At 35.8% G+C, this 24586-nt stretch overlaps 1 protein-coding gene across 17 annotated transcripts in view; it reads right to left on the bottom strand.

Annotated features, from left to right (window-relative positions):
- Nucleotides 1-24586, bottom strand: part of LOC118681060 (uncharacterized) — a 449031-nt gene that overhangs the window by 392856 nt on the left and 31589 nt on the right. For 3 of the 17 annotated variants that reach the window (XM_070113057.1, XM_070113056.1, XM_070113059.1), the window contains exon 2: nucleotides 18695-18777. The exons of the other annotated variants lie outside the window; for them this stretch is intronic. The gene's annotated coding sequence lies outside the window, so the exon portion shown is untranslated. The remainder of the gene's footprint in view (nucleotides 1-18694; nucleotides 18778-24586) is intronic. 17 annotated transcript variants of the gene reach the window in all.

Consider the following 24586-nt stretch of genomic DNA (forward strand, 5'->3'; position numbering starts at 1 on the left):
ATATGCATAGTGGAAAGTGAAAGAATCAGATGGAATTAAAAATGGTGTTAGAATATGAAAATAACGTTATGTACCGAATTTGGTTGAAATCGGTTAAGCAGATCCCAAGATATGGGGTTTCACCTAAAAGTGGGCGGTGCCACGCCCACTGTCTAATTTTGAACGCGGTTCATATAAAGTCATCTCATACCATCCCAGAGATAAATTTTAATGTCTCTGGCGTGTTTAGTGCTTGATTTATCGCGCTTTTAGTAGTTTTTAACAGTACCGTTATATGGGGAGTGGGCGGAGTTGAAACCCGATTTCAACTATTTTCACACCGTCAATGGAAGTGCTAAAAACATTTGCTTCCAGTGAATTTTGTTATTATAGCATTAGCGGTTTAGGAGATATGCACCTTAAACCTATTAGGGGCGGGACCACGCCCACTTAAAAAAAAATTTTAACTGCAGATGCCCCTCCCTAATGTGATCCTGTGTACCAAATAACTTGTATCTTATTGCGGAGCTTAGTTATGGCAATTTATTTCTTTTTGATTAATGGTGATACAAACAACCGTTAGGTGAACAAAACTATTATACTCTGTAGCAACAGGTTGCGAGAGTATAAAAATAGAACACACCATCTACATTGTTCTATTTTTATTCCGTTGACTTACAAATTTTCTTTTTTTTTTTTAATTTCTAAGCCTGGGACGGCCGGGACACATAATTGGTAATCCGGGACTGTCCCGCCGAATGGCCAGCTAAGTCTAGACCTGCCCTGAGCCCTGATAAAATAGGTTTAGATTTTGGTCAAGCCATATACCCCTAATATCACAATTTCTGCCATTCTGGTTAATTTTTCTTTTATATACCCAATATATTATATTGCGTGTCTTTAGTTGAGTCTATATCGCAATAGAAGATGTCTCAATAAAAAAAAGAGAGTTTTTTAATACATGCTTCACAATGACAGTGAAAATAAGAAAAAATCGAACAACTATATTACATATCTCCCGTACAACCTATTTTTTTCAGGTACAATGGTTTCAATGAAGAGGATAAGAGCTCGTAATTTTGCCGAATAGTTCTCTAATATACACTTACTTAACAATGACAGTGAAAATAAAGAAAATCGGAACATAAAAAACAGTTTTTCAAAATTACTTGCTCTTATTTTTTAAATTAAAGTAAATAATATAACTAAATAATCGGTTTTATGGGTGATATAATAGTCCGATCTGGCCGATTCCGACAAATGATCAATAAAATATCGAAATGCACCTATTTATGTATTAAACTTAAATTTCATTCGGATGTCTCAAAATCTGACGAAGAAATTTTTATAATCTCTAGAGACGGCTTTATACCGTAGTCTCTTAGGCAAAGTTGTTGAGAATGATCCGTCGAAAAAAAATCGACCCGCTTTAGTACACATATACAAAAGATATGCCAGATTTTTTTATTGTAAAAAATCAAAATGTAGCAATTATACGTAAACCATGTAAGTCTTTGACATATGAAGGGCATTATTTTGCTCTTGCAAGATTGCACTTAGTGTAAACATCCTATACTAAAATCAGGATGTCAAATCAGCGAAATGTGTGTACGAGTGTATGTATTATTAACCGTCATACACACAGGGTTATAATTATTTTTCTGTGCCTCGTTGCATTTTGCTGCTATTGCAGATTTTCTTTTGGGTGTATTTTGTTCTAGTGCCACTACACGGATTGGATTGCAATTGATAGTGTTTTGATAGAGCAAGAAAATCGCCCTATAGTGTAAATTTATAAGATGTCAAATATGATTGTAATACATAATAAGGGTATAAAATTCGGCTATATGCGAATATATTATTCTCACTTTTAGAAAATAAACTGATGCCTGTCAAATATCTCTTTCAAAAAATGCTACCCAAGTTAATGCCGAATTCCGTATACTGGAGACATAGCTTTGAATAAGCTTAATATCAATATGTGCATTCAAAATTTTAGGTTGTAACATATATTTATTTTGGTAACACTTTGCAACTTTCTCTTTTCTCTGGCGAATCTCTCTTATTATACTTTCTATTTTTTTAATTTTAAAATCAGGATAAAATATTATATGTTCAAAGTTTGTGTGTCACATTTTATTTAGTTGTCTTAACAACTCTATTTCTAAATCATCTAACATCTGCAGAAAACCAGAATCTCCTGATATATATAACTATACTCATACTTTTTTTTATAGATAAGTTTTATTCATATCTTTTGTGAAATATACATACGTTGAGACACCTGTAACATGTTGCATAAATTAAATTGTTTTTTTTTCCCAAAAGATTTTTTGTAACACCTTAAACTAATCTACATTGATATAGAGTTATATTGGTATATCAAAATATTCAGTATAACTGAAGGTATTGAATCCCAAATGTCTGTCTGTATGTCCGTCACTACCAACGATTAATGAGAGTACTAAAGATATCTTGATACACATATTCATCCGAACCCTGTGCAGGTTGGTATCGCAGATGGGCCAAATCATGACAATGTCACGATCGTACTTGTATTTTGTTTAGCTAAGTCTACAAAACGCTATAACTAACACAAATAATAATAATAATAAGGAGACACATTTGTGGGTAAACAATTCTCGGAAAGTGAGTGTGGCTCCGCCTCTAATTAAGTGTATGGAATTGTCTCTTACTAATTTAACCAAAAATTTTGGAAACATATTCCTCTGCCTTTGCATCATACTCGTAGAGTGACGAAATTGTTAAAATTTGATAATAACGATTCCACAAACCATGTAAACTTTTATTGAAAATTACTAAGGTTGCGTTAACTTACTGAAGGAAAACATCAGAACAAACAAATGTGCGCAGGTGTTAAAAATTTAAAAAGTCTGTAGTTCATCCTACAAACTTATATCTAATATAATGATTTAAATTCTTTGGTTGGTTTTATACCTTCGTACTCTGAAGAGGTTAGTGTTGAAGATAAATAAAGTGATCACATAGAAAGGTTGAAGCTCATACGTGGTATAAGGGGCCAAAATGGGAAAAGATATGTCGTATCCTAAAAATTAGTGAAGTCGGATATAGTTTCGCTAACCTTCCCTACGGTCTATCCCATAGTCTCTTAATACCCATTATAATGGTTTTCTACTTTTCTTTCGAATTTATACCGTAAATATAATAGGTATATGAGAAAATTGGTCAAATAATTAGGTGATATGCGCCGGTCCGTTGATTATTTTTACATAATATATACATACAAGTATATATATAATAATATAATAATGTTTGAATTGAATAGGCTTCGAAACTACTTGACGGATTTGAATAATTCTTTCACAGTTGTTAAGCAACACTATCTCCGGTGAACAGTCTATATTATATTTTCAAAACAAAAAAATTAAAAAACTGTATGATGGGCGATTGCGGGCTACGCTATACGGCGTTAGAAAGGTAAGATTTCATACTAAAAAACACTTCTAAAACAATTTTGTGATTGCCTGACTTCAATAATAGACACCAGGAAAGAGAATTGGTGGTCAGAAATATTTTGCTATTTGTTTAGTGGGAATGGCAAAAAGTCATCTACTGCTGCTGTTCTACAGCCACTCTTAATACAGGCATGTGCTGCCAACATTTGGACCGTATGAAGGAAGCAATCGGCCAATAGATCAATGGAGAGGAATTGTGTTTAATCAGGCCAACACCAGGCCACACACATCGATACTGGCTCGCCAGAAGCTTCGAAAGCTTGGTTTGGAGGTTTTATGCATTCGTCTTATAGTCCGAAACTCTAACTATTATGTGATTACTACCTGTTCCTGTCTATGGTGAATGTTTTTCTGGTAAAAAATTCTATTCAAGAGAAGCTTGTGATTGTCTGTTCCAGTTGTATGCCAATAGGCACAAAGAATTCTATGGCAGTGGCTTTAAGAAATATCGTCAAACTGGCAACAAAAACAAATTGAACAAAACGCTCAGATTTGACCTAATTTGGTTAAATTTAATGCAAATTTAATGTATTTCCTTTTACTAGACCTTATACTGTATACATGTTAATTTTTCCTAGAGTTTATTTTATATTATATTTAAATTTTTTGATCAAATGCTATCAGTACTCAATTACATATTAAATTAATATTGCCTTAACCTGATATTAAACGCCCATATAATTATCATGTAGATTCTCTTAATCTTGTACAATTGGAAGAAAATTCTATACCAAAATGTGTTGGAGTACGAGAACAGAACTGTCAAACTCTTACGAATGCAAAAGCCAAACAAACAAAAATTGAGCAAACGTTTAACGAATTTTCTGTTTTAAAACATAACTACATCCGAAAAAAACCAAACAAAAATTAGTTCATACTATAAATGAAAAGTGGCTTTTAACGCACCTACTTCCCTGTAAGGCAACTATACCAAATAGTTTTTTTCACCCAACGGTTGTTTGTATCACCTAAAAATAATCGAGTTACATAGATATAGGGTTATGTATATATAAATGATCAGAATGATGAGAAGAATTGAAATCCAAGTGACTGTCTGTCTGTCCGTCTGGGCAAGCGATAACTTGAGTAAAAATTAAGAAATTTGGTACACGTGTTTCTTGACAAAAAAGTGAGAACGAGTTTATAGATGGGCGTAATCGGGCCACTGCCACGCCCAGAAATCTCCATTAATTAAAAACATATAAATTGTCATAACTTAGCTCTTAATTAAAATATAGAACTTCAATTTAGCACAGGGGATCGCAGTAATAAGGGGTACCTGTGGGCTAAATTTAATAAAAATGGGCGTGACCCCGCCACATTAAAAGGTTTAATGTAAATATATCCCAAACCATTCAAGCACTTAAATACTTCTATCAACACTGTAAAAATGGATGAAATCTGATGATAGCCCCGCCCACTTTCCATAAAACGGTACTATCAAAAACTACTTAAAGCGTGATAAATTAATAAGTAAATACACAAAAGACATTAAATTTTACCCCAGAGATGATATGAGCGGACTTTACAAGGGCTGCGGTCAAAATTGGATGAATGGCGTGGCGCCGCCCATTTTAGATCAGAACCTGCTCGACAGGTTTTAACTTAATTCAGTATATAACATTCTTTTAATATTCCTATGTTACGGTGCGAGAATGTGCGCAATCTAACTACAACCACCTCTACTTCCCATATAACACAATTTTAAATTCCATCTGATACTTTCACTTTCCAGTATGCAAATCAAGCACCAATGAATGTATCAGGATAAAACTTTGTACGAATAATGTCTTTAAAGTATGCCAACTTATGACCAAAAATTGTTCAAACAGAACCAAAACTGTTGACGCCCTAGGTACCGAATATGTGGACCCCATGTGAGAGTTTTTTCTTAATAATAGTATGTCTGCATGTCAAAAATGGAGTGAATCGGACCCATACGTCCCTTAGCCCCCCGTACACTCGTACTCACATAATTAAGTCACTGCATGGCAAACTAACGTTTCACAATATCAAGTCCTTGAAGTAGCATTGCATTTGTATAATGGTATGGAAAAAGTTTCAGTTATCTGTTTCGAAATTGCTAAGAACAAATTCAGAGAAATTAGTAATGTGGTTGGCGAAAAAATTTAAATTGTTTCGCAGTTGGTCTAGTCGCGTGTGCTCCCATAATTAAGTCATTGTAACAAAAGCCGTTATTGCAACGATCTACGTAAAAAAAAAATATTAAAAAGTGAAAAGTGTATTGTCTTCACTAATTTAAATACGTTTTTTGAAAGTTTTATAAATAATGGTCAAAAATAAGAGCTCAGTCTTTATTTTATCGAATTTGTATAGAAGTTATCAAGCTCTGCCCAAATCATTGTAATAAAGAAACTGTCTTTGACTACTTTTTAAGAGATGCTCCGACTCTCCAGAGATCAATTTACTTTGCTATTGTCTCTGATCTGATACATTGCACAGTTTAACACTGAATCCATCAGGCAGTATTTGATAGATCTTCAGCTAGCTTTAACTTTGTATCCCTAGCGTTCATTTAGTGAAATTACGGCTATTCGGAAAGCTCACTTCACTGTTTAGAGTAGCAGAAGGTCTTTACAAGATCGCCAAGCGAGTATTTTTGCCTTCTTTGGAAATAAGATATTATATAAATACCTCTGAACAAGCGTTTGCATCAACGATGTAGTCGTTAAAACAACTTACTTAGTTATATTTTAAGAAGTTGAATCTATTGGATAAAGGCGCACGTTTCTTGTGATTAATGATTGGGAATTCGGCATGTTACAGCGGGCAATTTGGTAATGTACATGACTTTCACACATTTCATACTGACTCTCTTTTCACTGCAGAAAATTATATTTCTTTTCTCAATTGTTAGCAGAGGATTGATTGCTTTAACATTGCTTTGGACTTAATGAAAATAGCAGGAGTCAAGCTTAAATATTTTTAGACTAATACAATAATGTATTTCTATAATTAGCAAAATTAAATTTAACGTTTTTTAATTGACTTCAACATTTTCAACAGGTGGAAATTTTCTTTACAATATACCCTGTATACATATTTGCAAGATATAAGGTTTTTGTATGCCACATTTCATTCAAACCCGCTCAGGCGAAGACACATATGTGCATATACATATTAACATACATATGTAAATCCATACTTAGTATATGAACATACATACACACGTGGTACCATGTCATACTAACCATAAATATGCATTCTTTACCTTTAACAATCTGATCTAAACAAATAAACTAACAAACATACGTATAAACGCAAATTAAATACATCTTATTAATTTTGATTTGCATATTTTTTACCTATCACATAGTTTGCAATTTTTTCTCATTTCAAGTCAAAATCGTTTCCATTTGTCCTCCATTTCCAACTTTTTTATTTACAATTCCATCTTTCTTTCCTCTATTTTCTTATCGCACTCATATTTATACTCTCGCAACCTGTTGCTACAGAGTATAATAGTTTTGTTCACCTAACGGTTGTTTGTATCACCTAAAACTAATCGAGTTAGATATAGGGTTATGTATATATAAATGATCAGGATGAAGAGACGAGTTGAAATCCGGGTGACTGTCTGTCCGTCCGTCCGTCCGTTCGTCTGTCCGTCCGTGCAAGCTCTAACTTGAGTAAATATAGAGATATCTTTATGAAACTTGGTAGACATGTTTCTTGGTACCGTGAGACGGTTGGTATTGCAGATGGGCGTAATCGGACCACTGCCACGCCCACAAAACGCCATTAATCAAAAACAAATAACTTGCTATAACTAAGCTCCGCAATAAGATACAAGACTGTTATTTGGTACACAGGATTACATTAGGGAGGGGCATCTGCAGTTAAAACTTTTTTTTTTTAGTGGGCGTGGTCCCGCCTCTAATAGGTTTAATGTGCATATCTCCTAAACTCCTAATGCTATAATAACAAAACTCACTAGAAGCAAATGTTTTTAGCACTTCTATTGACGGTGTGAAAATAGTTGAAGTCGGGTGGCAACTCCGCCCACTAACCATATAACGGTACTGTTTAAAACTACTAAAAGCGCGATAAATCAAGCACCAAACACGCCAGAGACATTAAATTTTATCTCTGAGATGGTATAAGATGACTTTATAGGAACCGCGTTCAAAATTAGTCTTTGGGCGTGGCACAGCCCACTTTTAGGTGAAAACCCATATCTCGAGATCTGCTTTACCAATTTTCAAAATTCGGTGCATAATGTTCTTTTCATATTTCTATGTCGTAGTGCGAAAATGGGCGAAGTCGGACTACAACCGCGCCTACTTCCCATATAACACCATTTTAAATTCCATCTGATTCTTTCACTTTCCACTATGCATATCAAGCAACAATGATTATATCGGGGTAAAACTTTGCGTGAACGATACGTTTAAAGTATGCCACCTTGCGGCCAAAAATTGTCTAAATCGAACCAAAACTGTTCAAACCCCTAAGTACTAAATATGTGGACCCCAGTGCCTATAGTTGACCTTCTACCGAAAATATCAGTCAACCCACAAAGAAATCTCAAACGAGTATACCATTTGACTTTGCGAGAGTATATAATACATCCGAACTTAGCCCTTCCTTACTTGTTTTTATTCGAATTATGACCCTCTGCGGCATTTGATTGCGGGGTACTTGGTTCCTTGCCGTTGTTTGAAACTTTAACTTCTAATTCAATTACTGCAACAGGTTCCACTGCACTAAGCTCTGAAGAAAGCAAAGGTAAGGCAACAATGGCTGTTGTTCCTTACAGTGGCTCAATAGCAGCCACGGTTGTGCTAAAATTTTCCCTAAGCTGGTCACACAACAAGGCCAGTTTTCTTCCGGTTTTATCCATTTTAGGCACAAACGTTATTAGAACAAGTAAGGAAGCGCTAAGTTCGGATGTAACCGAACATTTTATACTCTCGCAAAGTCAAATGGTATACTCGTTTGAGATTTCTTTGTGGATTGGCTGATATTTTCGGTAGAAGGTCAACTATAGGCACTGGGGTCCACATTTTTAGTACTTAGGGGCTTGAACAGTTTTGGTTCGATTTAGACAATTTTTGGTCAAAAGGTGGCATACTTTAAACGTAATATTCACGCAAAGTTTTACCCCTATACAATTATTGTTGCTTGATATGCATAGTGGAAAGTGAAAGAATCAAGTGGTATTTAAAATGGTGTCATATAGAAAATAGGCATGGGTGTAATCCGATTTCGCCCATTTTCGCACTATGACATAGAAATATCAAAAGAACGTTATGTACCGAATTTGGTTGAAATCGGTTGAGCAGATCCCAATATATGGGTTTTCACCTAAAAGAGGGCTGTGCCACGCCCACTGTCCAATTTTAAACGCGTTTCCTATAAAGTCATCTCATACCATCCCAGAGATAAAATTTAATGTCTCTGGCGTGTTTAGTGCTTGATTTATCGCGCTTTTAGTAGTTTTTAACAGTACCGTTATGTGGGGAGTGGGTGGAGTTGCCACCCGATTTCAACTGTTTTCACACCGTCAATGGAAGTGCTAAAACCATTTGCTTCCAGTGAATTTTGTTATTATAGCTTTGGCGGTTTAGGAGATATGCACATTAAACCTATTAGAGGCGGGACCACGCCCACTTTAAAAAAAAAATTTAACTGCAGATGTCCCTCCCTAATGTGATCCTGTGTAATAAATAACAGTCTTGTATCTTATTGCGGAGCTTAGTTATGGCAATTTATTTGTTTTTGATTAATGGCGTTTTGTGGGCGTGGCAGTGGTCCGATTACGCCCATCTGCAATACCAACCGTCTCACGGTACCAAGAAACATGTCTACCAAGTTTCATAAAGATATCTCTATATTTACTCAAGTTAGAGCTTGCACGGACGCACAGACGGACGGACAGACGGACGGACGGACAGACAGTCACCCGGATTTCAACTCGTCTCTTCATCCTGATCATTTATATATATATAACCTTATATCTAACGCGATTAGTTTTAGGTGATACAAACAACCGTTAGGTGAACAAAACTATTATACTCTGTAGCAACAGGTTGCGAGAGTATAAAAAGACGCTCTTTTAATTTAATTAAAATAACTCACATGTTGGCCGATATATGTATGTGGTATAAAGTCAACTGGAAGTTCCAAAATCTTTATATTAGGTATATGGGGGATAAGGGAAGTATTGACCCGATTCAACCATTTTTGACAAAAGGGTATATTACTTATTAATTATAACAGATTGACCGATATTTTCGGCAAAAAGTTAGCCATACGCAATGGGGTTCACATAATCGGATTGAGATGGCATACCTTGGAAGCATTATTTGTGCAAAATTGTATTCCGATATATTCATATAACTTTCATTTGTGTACTGAAAAGTGAAAAAATCAGGTGGACTTAAAATTTATTTATATGCAAGTAGGCGTGGTGTGTGATTAGCTAAGTATGAAGCACAGTTGACGCCGAAGGTCACTGGTTTTAATTTAAAGTCGCGTAGTGGACTATTGGGGCATTTGCGGAAAATAAATTAGTCTATACATTTACCGACGTCCCCGTTTAATACGTATTTGCTTATTCGCCAATTTAAAATAAGCAGTATTAAATTTGGCTGGACCGTGGGTCCCATAAATAAAATGTAATTTAGGGAATTCCGGAAAATACAACTCTTTCCTTTGATGTGGCAGGTAAAATGAGTAGTATTTACTTTGTATAATTTTTTCGCCACGGCTGACTTCCTCCATGTGGTCTAAATGGAGGTATTCTTTTAAGACCGTATTATATTCTGGTTTCAGCTCACCTTTTTTAAATAGGTTTATTTCCATACTTAACAACTGTTGTATTGCAGAGGTGCAGGAATGACCTAAGGCGCTTGTGTTGGGAAATTCTGGCTTTAGTGGTAATCGTACGACGTACCGGCCATTTTCTGATCGAGTCGATGTGGCTTTGTAAAAGTGTGCACAATACTGATCTTCTGGGGTTGTAATTGAAATGGGGGGAATTCTTCTAACTTCCAAAATTTCTTTAATTGTGAATTGAGGTATTCGTTTGATATTTCCTTAACTTCCGAGTATTCTGGGCTAGAAAGGTGGTTGCAATTTTTTCAACACCTTTAAGTATTATTTGCGCTATAAGGTCGCTGCCTATAATATACATATCTATTTGAGCGAGGGTGTTGCAGTTTGGATCTGCTAACCTTAGGTGTAAAACCTTTTGCCAATGCTTGCCATTTATATGATAGCTTGGAAGCATATTTGTTAATTGCGGTAAGACTATAGCTTCTGGTTGAACTCTCTTGTCCGCTTTGGGGGAAATTAGGGTAATGAGGCAGATTTTATTAGAGTTTTGAACTACTCTTCCGCCCATTCCCGTGATTTCAATGTTGGTAGTTGTAGCCTATTTTGTACCCTAGGCGCTATAAATGATCATTGTGATCCTTGGTCTATTAAGGCCCCGAGTTTGGACAGTTTTCCTAGGTGATTTGGTATTCGATGTGTAGCGTTTGAGTTTTTAAAGCTTTTGAGCAGCAGTGTGCTTCTTGGCAATTTTCCGGATTTCGTACTTCGGTATTTGCTGTTATAATTAATCCCGTAACCCTTTTAACACTATATCGAGGTGAGCTGGAAAAATTTGGAATGGAATTATGTCGTTTATGACAATAAACGCAATTAAATTTGCTTTCGCGATATTTAAGCGCATGCGAATGTGACAACCAATTTGTACAAAGGTTTGTTTTTCTTACAAAATTGTTTCGTTTGGAAATATTAAACTTTTTGTATTTCTCGCAAGATTTGAGCTTATGCTCTCCTGTACACAATTCGCATGACGTTTGCTTATACTGCTCGGATGTGAACGATTGATTTTTAAAAAAGCTTCTTTTTAAATTGTTGTTGGTACTGGCTTGGGGTCTATTGAAGCTTCAATTGAGGTCGTTTTGACTAGTTTTTTGTCTACATTTTTTCCAATTTTGTTGGGCAGTAGGAAAGTCTTTCATTTGTTGCCACGTTGGGCGTTGGGATGGAACTGGTTCTTTTTGGTAGCGGTGTATACGTTTACCAGTATAGGGCCGACAAACAATTAGAATCAGTTTGATAAATTCTTCACTGGTTTAATTTTGAATTTTTGGGAAGTTCATTAATACCGTTATTTGCTTATCGACCAATATTCTTTTATTTTCGTATCTTGATTGAAGAGTTTCCCAAGGCAAATTGAAATTATAACGCTTTTGAAAATTTGGAATGGTTTATGTAAACGGAAGTAAACATGTCCCGGAAGGACGGCCATTGTTCATAACCTCCATAAAATGTTTCTGTGTCACATGCGGGCACCTCGATGTGGAAGTCTGAACTTGCCTCTTGACTTTGTATTTGTGACAGCTCTAGTCTCGGATGTGGAGTAGGTGCAAATTAGTCGTTCACATTTTTCGTGTTTGGCGTAAGCTAAGGATTTGAAACTTTTAGGTAGTTCCGAGTCGTCGGATCCTACTATGGCGTCATGAGCCGCTTGGAGACGAGTCCAAAAATTCTCAAGATTTTCTTTATTGATTTCTAATACCGATTCAGAATTGTATTGAATCGGTAGAGGTGAAAATCGAGTGCAGTATCGTATTAGACTGTCACTCTCAGAAATAAATGTTGTGTTTTAAATATCTTTCACCTTTTTTTGTTTTATAGCAGCTTGCTTTGAGCCTGTAGCTTCTGCAGGTGTACATAGCCTGCAATTCAAGCAATAACTTCGTATATATAGAGTTGTTTACTTCGAGCAACGTTAATTTTAATATCCGTATACATTGAAACCAGAAAGTTTTCGAAAATTGTCATTTAAACTGCCCGGCTGAATATTTTTCAGCACTTTCTTTTTTTTTAAGTTGGTAGCACTGTCCTTAATTACTATGCCAAGAATGAGCGCGATCTGTCCACCAGTTTGTCTGCAGCAGCTGTTGAAATCAGTCGACTTCAGGAGTGTTTTGCGATTTTTACAATGAAAAAAAATATTGTACAAAAACTGTGCATCAAATAATGTGGTTCGAACCAAATTTCGTGTGCGGAATTGTTGCGAATGTTAGAAAAGGCTTATGGTGAATGTAGTTTATCGAAAACCCAAGAAATCGTCATGCGAGTATTAGAGAGATAACAGGTAAGCTAAACATCGGTCGTGAAGCAGCTCGTTTGATTTCGACCGATAATTTGGGCATGAGACACGTCAATGCTCGGCTTGTTCCAGAAGAGCTGAATTTTTAGCCAACGTGTGCAACGATTTCAAGACCAAAAACTCGTTCAATACCATCGATCAACCACCGGATTGAGCTCCCTGTAATTGAATGTATTATTATACATATGTGTATATGTTAATTATGCACTCTGGAATTAAATATAAGTATACTACATACTTAAATTGTTTATATAAGGTTGTCTCCCTTCCGCTTTTTTGTCTTTTCAATTTCGCGGCTATGTACAAAGCGTTACAGAGCTCGTATGGCAACACTATACATAATTTGAAAGGTCTTGACATAACCTACAAAACAACGCTATGCATGATTAGTTTGGATATTGCGTGCAACAGTTATAGACGTGTAAACATGGAGTTCACTAACGCCGAAATTCGCGCTATTTTAAAGTTTTCCTTCGTTAAAGACAAATCCGCTAGAAAAACGTTCCGTGTGATTAACGGTGTTTTGGGGGATGGTACTCTATCACTTCGAACCGCGGAGGAATGGTTTCAACGATTCAGAGCCGGTGAAAACGACACAAAGGCCGGTGAATCGTCCCAAACAGTGGCCAAGCCGGGATTGACGGCCAGGAAGGTTTTGCTGTGTGTTTGGTGGGATTGGAAGGGAATCATCCACTATGAGCTGCTCCCATATGGCCAGACGCTTAATTCTACCATCTACTGCGAACAACTGGACCGCTTGAAGCAGGCGATCGACCAGAAGCGTCCAGAATTGGCCAACAGGAAGGGTGTAGTGTTCCACCAGGACAACGCCAGACCACACACTTCGTTGATGACTCGTCAGAAGCTACGGGAGCTCGGATGGGAGGTTTTATCGCATCCACCATATAGCCCGGACGTAGCGCCAAGTGATTACCACCTGTTCCTGTCCATGGCGAATGCCCTTGGTGGTGTGAAGTTGAACTCAAAAGAGGCTTGTGTCAAGTGGCTGTCCGAATTCTTCGCAAATAAGGAGGGGGGCTTCTACGAGGAAGGTATAATGAAGTTGCCGTCTAGATGGAAACAGATCATCGAACAAAACGGCGCATATTTTTACTAAATCCGATCACTGTAACACTTTTTATAAAGCATTGAATGAAGAGCAAAAAAGCGGAAGGGAGATATTTGACAACCTTATATTTTAGGCAAATAAATAAAAGTATATTCGAACATATGACCGTATAGTGCATTGGTTCTCAATTGGTTACCCAACATTCCGGCCCCGTTGAAAGGCATTTCAAACAGGTAGAAGTGCTAGCTTGGTCGCCGAATGATTCCTTTCGTTGTTCAAATGTCCACCACACACACTTTAGAGTCCTTTCCTGAAATACAGTTTATAGCTCTTCCATTTTGCCGCGAATACGCAAATATACGTTGACTGCTCCGCAGAAATCAATCCCGCACCACGCAAAGATGGCGAGATGGAGTTAATCACTCGACAGGTAACTGTCCCATTACTTGGTTCATCAGCTTCGGCTTGTAACGTATACAATGGGTGCATGATCTCACGATGCGTCTTGCTAAATCGCGCGCATTGACTATCCAAATCTGAAGTCTTATGACTGCTACGAGTGCCTTTGGTAATGCATGGTAGTGTTTCAGATGTAGATGGCGAACGTAATGCACAACAAATTCGCATTAGCCTGGTAACAGCATGGGGGGTTTCCTTTCTTCTGGAATATCTGCTGATTCCAATCGACCCCCAACTTTGAGTATTTGAAATCCTTCGGTATACTCGAGAAAAGGATTTAAGTAACGTAATGGACCATTTATCGTAAGCTCTTGCTGTAAAAGAAGAATTTCATTAGCGAAATGTATGTGGTGAATATTCCAAATTATGCAAAGAAAGGTCTCGTGGGGAAAGTGTTAATGAGTCATTAAGACTGGCACCATGTCGATATTTATTGATGAAGCGGAACATCCAAGCTATTGGTCGAAGGCTCCTGGTGTAGTTACTCCGCTGATTCACAATTTCGAAAATGTAATTGGTGCTAATAAATGTATTGAATGCTGATTTTCGTTATATATATAGGCAGCATCCGCCGGGTTAAAATGCGTTGAAACATGTCTCCAATGAGCGCCTTTGGTTAAATCTTGAATTTCCGAAATTCGATTACCAACAAAAGTCGAAAGTTTTGCAGATAGCATCTTAATCCAATGTAATACTATTTGTGAGTCTGTACAAAGAAAAATGTTAAAAGATTTGTTAGAAATTGTTGGTTTATTTTTTCTAAAAAACCAGCAAGAAGAAGAACGCCGCAAAGTTCTAATTTGGGTAACGATTGTTTTTTGGTAGGTGCCATTCTGGACTTTGCAGTGAGTAGGCGAATGGTAGTAGTAGTGCCACATTTGTTGATCACGCGAGTAGATATTGCGCAGCCATATGCACGAATCGATGTGTCACAAAATCCATGTATCTGAAGAGATTCCACATCTGTCTAAAAGCAGTGCCTTGGCACTTTAATTAGTGAAAGATGCGATAAGCAGTTAAGAAACTTTTTCCAAGCAAATTCAATGTTCTGTGGCACAGATTCATCCCAATCTAACTTTAGTAGCCATATTTCTTCCAACAAAAATTTTGATGTTATAATAACAGAAACTAAAAGTCCAAGTGGTTCGTAAAGTGATGATGCAACAGATATAATATTGATAATTTAATCGGTCCTAATTCTAACAGTTGTATTACCTCTTGCTTTATCTGTACATGTTGGGGTGATTTGGCTAATCGACGTTCTTGTGCATTGAATCGTCTCACTGCCGTAGTATATGACTCGCTCAAACACGTCGGATCATCCATAAAGGGTAATTGATTGTATATGTGATCGCAACTCTGTTGTTCACGAGTCCATACCTCTGGTATAGTAATGTCTTCTTCCAATTTCCACAACTTTTCGAATTTGGCATCTTAAGATTTATCGGCTAAAAATAAACAAGATGGTTTAAATATGTTGTTACTGTCCAACTTGTAGCGTCCCGAAACAATCCAGCCTAAGAGTGTTTTTTGCAAGATGGGTAAATTAGATCCAAGATTTATTTGGCCTACAGATAGTAGACTGAAGAACGTTTCTGTACCCAGCAACATGTCGATTTTCTTTGGTATATAAAATTCATCATCAGAGAGCGCTTTGTTTTGTGGAATATTCCATGTTGAAATATTGATTTCAGGATCTGGTTGATAAGCAATGTGCGATGTAATACAAAAAGTCAATGGAAGTTCGAAGCCAGTGACTTGCGACTTGATGTTAGTTAAGGTTTTGAATTTAATATTTGTTGACGATGAACCGATGATTTGAATCTGTATATTTTGCTTATTTCTTGGCAGAAGCAACTTTTGCGAAAAATCACCTGTGATAAAATTTACCTGTGAACAGGAAGTTTGTATTCCGCAGCTGAAAAAAATTCTCCACCTGATCGCAAGCTGGCGTCGGCGATATTTTTAATGCGCGTAATATTTTTCTTGGTGCTGGCGCGTTGTTGTCTTAGTTCATTCAAAGACATTGCAGAACAGGATCTTGTATATCCTTTATAGAGGCTTCAAAATTATTTTAAATGACAATACTTCTACTTCTAGTGAGTATTTAAGCAATAAGTGATTAGTTAATTTTACCGCAAAAAAATGTATCAAACCAAGTTATACTTATGTATGGGAATGCAACGATCATACAAATATTATATGAGCTGTAGGCAGTGGTAACGACGAGACTTAGCGGCGGCAAACTGGTGTGCTGTGCTGTGTGCGAGCAGTGCTGGTGACTCCAATGGTAAAGATTTCCAACGGTGACTAAGTTTAATGATGACAAAGTCCAATGTCGGTAATGTCCAACGATGCAGTCTGATACTGACCACACTCCGAAATGATGTGCGAAAGAACAAAAAACTCTCTCGTACCCCACGTTGGGCGCCAAAAAATGTTGGGCAACAGGCCTTTTTTGTAACCGCGCAAATATCAAAAAAGCGAAAAGTTTAAGCGAAGTTGTAACAGCGATAAAATACAAAGGGCCGAGTAATGATGCTATGTGTGGTCAGCTACTAAATTAACTTTATTTGCAAAACTCTTCTCCTTAAATAATATTTAAAGCAATATTTCAATACCGTTAAATACATAGTTTCGTTTTGTATTAATACATAACATATACATAAGTATGTAAGTTATATACCTTTAACAGTTCATAAAAGGAGAATAACCCAATTACATATTTTACGCGATTGCTCCTTCGTATATAATAAATTATTGTTATTAACAAAAAGAGAAATATAAAAAATTGGAACGCAGCATTGCAAGAGGCTGCTTACATATTAAGCTTAGTACATGTTTAATGGGACTAGCTAACCTTATATAATACTTGTACGAAGATAAGCAGGTACTCAGTTATTATCTATTATAGGTATGTATGTATATATATATATGTGCATATATATTACAATAAATTGTTTTCCGTAACTCGAACCCGTAGTTTAAAATGTTTTTTTTTTTGTTTTTTATTACAGTTAAATATAAAAAAAAGGAATCGAAATGATTCATTTTGATTTCCTCCAAAGGTTTTTGGGGATTAAGAATTATGTAATTAAGTGTACGTGTGCTTCTGTGTTTTTGTTTCTGTCTTTTATTGATTTGAATTTTGTGCGTGCTCGGTGGTTTTTGTGGCTTTTGTTTTGAAATAAACGCCCGTATGTTTGATTTGCATGTATATTAATTTTGTTGTCACGATCGCGCCGGCTCGTTTGGCTTAATTTTCATATTTTTCTCGACGAGTTGAAATCCGGGTGACTGTCTGTCCGTCTGTCTGTCTGTGCAAGATGTAAGTTGAGTAAAAATTGAGATATATTTATAAAACTTGCTACACATGTTTCTTGGTACCGTAAGACGGTTGGTATTGCAGATGGGCGTAATCGGACCACTGCCACACCCGCCATTAATCAAAAACAAATAAATTGCCATAACTAAGCTCCATAACAAGATACAATACTCTTATTTGGTATACAGGATCACATTAGGAAGGGACATCTGCAGTTTAAAGGTCCCGCCCCCTAATAAGTTTATTGTGCATATCTCCTATGCCACTGAAGCTATAATAACAAAATTCACTGGGAACAAATGTTTTTAGCATCTCTATCGACGGTGTGAAATCGGTTGACAACCCCGCCCACTCTCCATACAACTGTACTGTTAAAAACTACTAAAAGCGCGATAAATAAAGAACTAAACCAGCTAAAAACATTAAATTTTATCTCTGGGATGGTATAAGATGATTTTATAGGAACCACGTTCAAAATTAGATAGTGGGCGTGGCACCGCCCACTTTTAGGTGGAAACCCATATCTTGGGCTCTGCTTAACCGATTTCAACCAAATTCGGTACATAATATTCTTCTCATATTTCTTTGTTATAGTACGAAAATCTTACCATTTATTGTTCTAGCAATAACACTAATTCATCTTTTATTCCCCCATCAAACTGGTTCTAATAACTCAATCGGATTTAATTCTAGTGTTGATAAAATCCCCTTCCACCCTTAGAAATCGGATTACAACCACGTCTATTTCCCATATAACATCATTTTAAATTCCTTCTGATTCTTTCACTTTCCACTATGCATATCAAGCAACAATGATTGTATCGGCGTAAAACTTTGCGTGAATAATACGTTTAAAAATGCCACATTGTGACCAAAATTTATCTAAATTGAACCAAAACTGTTCAAGCCCCTAGGTACTGAATATTTGGACCCCAGTACCTATAGTTGACTTTTTACCGTAAATATCGGCCATTGTGTAAGGTATATAATTGAAATTCATATTATAGAATAAATAAATGAAACTATAGATAATAGTATGTCTTTGTTTCAAAACTGGGTTGAATCGGATCAATTGTTCTTGTAGCCCTCATATATCTAATATAAATATTTTTGAACTTCTGCGTGACTTTATACCGCATATGTGAGTTATCTCAATGAAAATGAGAGAGCGTGTTTTACTCATAACAAGATCAAATCGGGTGAAAATTTACCTTAGCCCCCATGTAAATAATATCAGGATTTTCGAGCATTCGTCTGATTTTACTCCATTTGATTGGTGATATATGTGAGGTACCTTAATGAAACAGTGGGAGCATTTTATTAGTCTGTGGCATGTTAGAAGTATGTGGTATTGGAAAAAATTAATAAAATCGGGTTAATACTACCCTCAAATTTCATATACTACTTATAATGCTTTTCGTTATTCTAACCAGTTTTATGCCGAATATGTCGGTCAGTAGTATTAATATTTTTTTTTATATATAAAATTGCTTCAAAATATGTTCTCGAGTATAAATGATAATTGTCAAAATTAATATATTTCTCTATCCCCAAAATATATATGATATCCGTCTTTCCACCTGACTTTACACCGTTCCGGTTGATCAACGTGATATTTTAACGAAATTAAGTGAAAGAGATTTCTTAAAAATTATGTGGTTTGACGCTGAATTAGAATGAAATTAGTATATACTAAGTCTAAACCTCACACCTTCATATAATGAATTCCGATTCTCTGGTTGACGTTTGCCACCTAAGCTTATAATATAAAATTTAGCCACTTTAGTGGAGTTAATATCACATTCATACTTATGTATATCTCACTTCAAGCAATAAAACTGAGACTAAGTTTATGGCCTTTAATATAAGTCAAGAAGATACCAAATTTGATTGTAATTTAATCACGATATCATTTAATAATGGATGTTTAATTCAACATTTTTTAATATACGGTTTGGAGGAATTTTCTGGTCTTTGATTTTCCTAGCTCACATGTACTACTTATGGTATAATTTTTTTCGTCAATTTGATAATTTAATGAAATTAAGTGGGCAGTTTTTCTTAAAAATTATGTATATCGCTGCATATGAATGAAATTGGTCTAGACTTTGTTTAAACCTTATAACCCTAATATACTGATTTCCGCTCCTCTGGTACAACAGCAACCTCATATACCCCACATATTAAATCTAACCCTTTTGGTTCAGTTTATATCACAATGGTATATGTGATTTTGAATTGAATTGTTTGAGTTAAATAGCTTCTTTTTATAAAAGTTAACATTTCGGTGAAAAAAATAGTATTGACACAAAATAAATCTATGATCAATAACATAAGTTAATAAGATACCAAATAATAATCGAGGAATGAATGTTGAATTCTTTCGCAACATTTTTATACTTTCGCAACATGTTGCAATAGAGTATAGTTTTGTTCACCAAAGAGTTGTTTGCATCACCTAAAGTGATAGGTATAGATTTCTATATACATATATTTCTTCTAATATTTGGTGATAATCAGTGGTTAGGTATATTTTCTCAGCCATCATGTTGAACTTATTATAAAATATACCAGTCAACAATGCTAAAAAAGTTTCTTAGAGTGCTGGACTTTGTATAGAGCAAAAAAATCTTTCTAGAAAAAATTGCATGAAATAAATATTAGTAATGTAGTATCAAAAGGGCTAAAGACCCTTTTTATGTGGTTATAGATAAACTGCGACCATCGGTTTACATGCTACTGTCTATTATTTCAGTTTTGCGACATATTTTAATATGAAGGTCATGAGGTGAACTGTAAAATCAAGAAAATTACATTTTTACCTAGCGCCGTTGGCAGCTTATGAAAGGTTCAGATATTAAGACAGAAAGAAGAAAATCTACATACCTGCTCTACATATGTGTATACCATACTTAATTATATGTAAGTTATTGTTAATTTAGCCTTCATGGGTAGACCCTTCAAAATAGGTACCATAGATCCCCCTGTTTTAGAAAGCGTTTAACAAAAGTAATTTACGGAGGGATTTTCCGAGAACTTAATTTCAATACAATGAAATAAAATACTAATTTTTAAAATATAAATATAACAAAAATTATGTATTATTATGTTAGTGAATAGCTAAGTAATATATAGGTATACAAAAGTACGTAAGCTGTACCAACATTTTGCAAGAGTATAATAAATATCAGTACACTGTGTTTGTAGTTTCAGTTTCACTAGATGTCTTTACAAGCAAAGTGCTTTATTCAAACTAATTTTAGTGCATTACATAGTACAGTGTATAGTGACGAGCAATAGCATAACAAGGACTTAGAAGGAATTACAGTGAAAGAGAGCAGCACCTAGGATCCAACTTTTAACACCCGGACGGACTGAATTATATAAGTATTTCATATATTAATCCATTTATTATTAATTAATTATGACTAGATTAAGTAGAAAATCTATATCACTAAGTCGTCTTCAGAATAGAAGACGTATGAGAGTTCTTCGTGCAAACTCTTTATATAGAGTTAGTGATTGTGTAAGTCACGCTAATCGTAGATTAGATTCCGATGAACGTCTGTCCCACTCAATAGACAAATTGAAAACGAAAGGCAGTCCCAACGAATCCGCTTAACGAGAGAAAATAATGTTATAGAAACTGATAATAGTGGCAGTTTAACTAATTTCAAAAATAAGGGCCCTACTGAAAAATGTATTTGCTGCTTCGGCTTATGGTTTTCACACCAAGTTCGCAAATTAAATTTCGAAACTATTGCACAAGGTCACCCGAATGCTGCATCCGCCTTCTTTTTAATGCAAAAATTTCCTTCAGAAGATGGAAATTACAATTTTTGTGCTACTTGCAAAAATGCGATTGTTAAAAAGAACGTTCCAAAAATATGTTTAGCTAACGGTCTAGACTTTCCTGAAATACCGGATTGTTTGAAAGGTTTAACCCCAATTGAAGAACGTCTCATAATGCCTAGATTACCTTTTATGACAATCCGTCCATTAGGATATCAAGGTCAGAGTTTGCTCAAAGGTGCTGTTGTTAATATACCAATTTCTGTTAACAATATTGTGACATCTCTACCAAGGTCCTTTGATAAGGCTCATGTTATACAAATTCACTTAAGAAGGCGTTTAAAATACAATCATGATTACATGATCGATACCATACGCCCCGCAAAGATTATGGAAGCTTTGCAGTTAGTGAATACCCCTCTGTATCGTGAGCACAATATACATATTAATGAAAACTGGATTTCAGAATTTAATAACCAAGAAGAAGTTCCGTTTGTTGCATCTGCAGAGGATTCCCGATTGGTTCAATCTTTTCATGCGGCATAAACTTCTCATGATAATCCCTCAGGTAATAATATTCCCACGGGTCTTCTACCTTCAGAGCTAAATCCAGGCGGTCAAGAAACTCTTTTGGACAATATTCCTGTAGAAAACTTAGACTATAACCGTTTAGTTATAGCGCCAGGTGAAGGACAAAGACCAATTGACCTAATTCAGAAGAGTTGTCATTTGGAACAATATACGTTGGGCAGAAGCGTACATGCTCTGAAACGTATAGCAAGATAATACGTTCTGAAATTCGCCGTTTTGACAGAAGAGCGTGTACCATTCCAAAGTTGTTCTATGATTACAAAAAATTAGAACTGCTACAAATTAAGAATAGTACATACATTTACCTTACAATGTTTTCAGGTCGCAACGGAGTTACGGCCCAAAATCTATTAAACGAAAACTTTGTTCAAACTTGATTCAACACGATGATGGTTACAAGGGTTTGAAAGGCGTTAGATCCCCACCTGCGCACTGGGAAGCTGAGAAGAAAAAGGCAATCGCTATGATTCGCCAATTTGGGCTTCCAACCTTCTTTATCACTTTATCGGGTGCAGAATTTCAGTGGGGTGAGCTTTTGGTCATCCTCTCTAAAACTGTTGATTCTAAAGATATTTCGGAAGAGGAAGCCAACAGTTTAACAACCCAAGATAGATATCGCTTAATTCGGTCAGACGCGGTTACTTGTGCTGGCATTTTTGGAGAGCATTTTGTTACAAATTTCTACTGGAGAGTGGAGTTTCAACAGAGAGGTTCCCCGCATGTACATGGCATGTATTGGCTTAATAATACTCCCACTTCAAGATCCTCAGACATTCCCCGATGTCATTAGTGTTATTGACAATTATATTTCTACCGATGGTTCGATCAGCCACTTTGAAAATTATTTGGGTTATAAAAGGCATAACCACAGTCGGTCTTGTACTAGGGAAATAAGAGGGCAACAGCTTTGTCGTTTTGGTATACCATATCCACCAATGCCTTCAACGCAAATACTGTTACCTCTTACAGAAACAAGTTAAAATTCAGAAAGACACATGGAAAACTTTTTCAAAATTCAAAGCCTTTTAAATTCAAATATGACTACAGAAGACATTTCTTATTTAAGAGATTTTGAGCAGGATCGTTTATAAACGCTTAAAATCCTCCGATTTTGGAACTCCATAGAGCAAATATGGATATCCAATATATACTGGATGCATATGCTTGCTGTTCATATATAATTAATTATATTAACAAGTCTAACAAGGGAATTTCTAGGCTCTTAAATGAAGCTATATCAGAGGTAAATGCTGGAAATTATACTATTAAGCAAAAACTTAAACATATAGGTCACAAATTTATATCAGGCACAGAAATATCTGCACAAGAAGCAGTATATTGCTGCATTGGGCTCCATCTTTCGGAAGCAAAGAATGCTGAAATATTTATATAGATATTTATACAAATACCTCTCAACCTGAGGAACGTGTTCGAATGGTAAAACCTACAGTGGGACTTTAGAACCTTCCTTCAGGTTCGACTGAAATATTCGTAGCCGGTAGTTTAGACCGTTATGTTCAAAGATCCGATCAGTTAGAAACTCTTTGTTTAGCTGATTTTGCATCTAGGTATAAATATTTCAAATCTAGTAGAAGAGCACAAGATAGTGATCATGAAGAAGAAGAGAGGGAAGACGATAATTTACTAGGAAGCGGGGTTGTCATACTCTTAAAGATGGTAGCGGTTTTGTGAAAAAACGTCCCAAACCTTGTATTATTCGGTATAGAAGGTTTAACCCAGATTTGGGTTTCAGTTGAGTATTACCGCGAAATGTTATTGCTTTACTATCCTTGGCGGAATGAACAGCAAGATCTCATTGAAAACGATATTGAGCATACTTGCATAACACATCGTATTAAAATTGAGGAAAATCAAAGAAACTATGATGTTTTTGAGCAAAGAGAACTTGAAAATGTTCTAGAAAGTCTTTATAATGAAATAGACTTGGATGAAGGTGCTCAAAATCAACTACCTATAGTGGAAAATGAGTTCAGAGTGTTGGCACTTCCAGAAATAAACCCAAATATAAATTTGCTGGACTTGCATGGCGAAGATTCAACAGATAATGGCACTGAATCTGATTGCAATATTAGACTTATTAAACTACCCCCTTTAATTCCAGTTGAGGAATTATTTTCTTTAGTTCAAAAAAGATTTGACACATTTGATGCACCACCTAAAAACAAATCTCCCATTTTATGAGTTCATTGGCGGCGGTGCAGGTGTAGGAAAGAGTCGTTTGATATCTGCAATATATCAAGCTCTTAACCATCGTTACAATTCTACACCTGGATCCAATCCAAGTTCCTTAAAAGTTCTTCCTTGCGCACCTACGGGTAAAGCACCATTCGGAATAGGTGGAATGACCCTTCATTCAATATTCTCTTTACCTGTTAATTAGTTGAATAGAGAGTTGAGGCCACTTAGCAATGACAATAGGTCAATGGACAATGGAGATAGGTGGATATTCTCTCCTAATCCCAATGATACATACAGCACTTTAGTTGGCTCCCCTTTGTGGGAGTTATTTAAATACTTTTAATTAACAGAGATAATGAGACAACGGGAGGATCAGGGATTTGCAATTGAATTAAATCATATGGCATCTGGTACTATGACAAATGAGGACATATCACTCATTGAAGCTCGAGTAGTTAATTTCGAAGAAGTTCCCGCTGATTTCATACATTTATTTTGGTCCAATGAAGAGACAAATAATT

Source organism: Bactrocera oleae, chromosome 2 (assembly GCF_042242935.1).
Source record: "Bactrocera oleae isolate idBacOlea1 chromosome 2, idBacOlea1, whole genome shotgun sequence".
Lineage (NCBI taxonomy): Eukaryota > Metazoa > Arthropoda > Insecta > Diptera > Tephritidae > Bactrocera > Bactrocera oleae.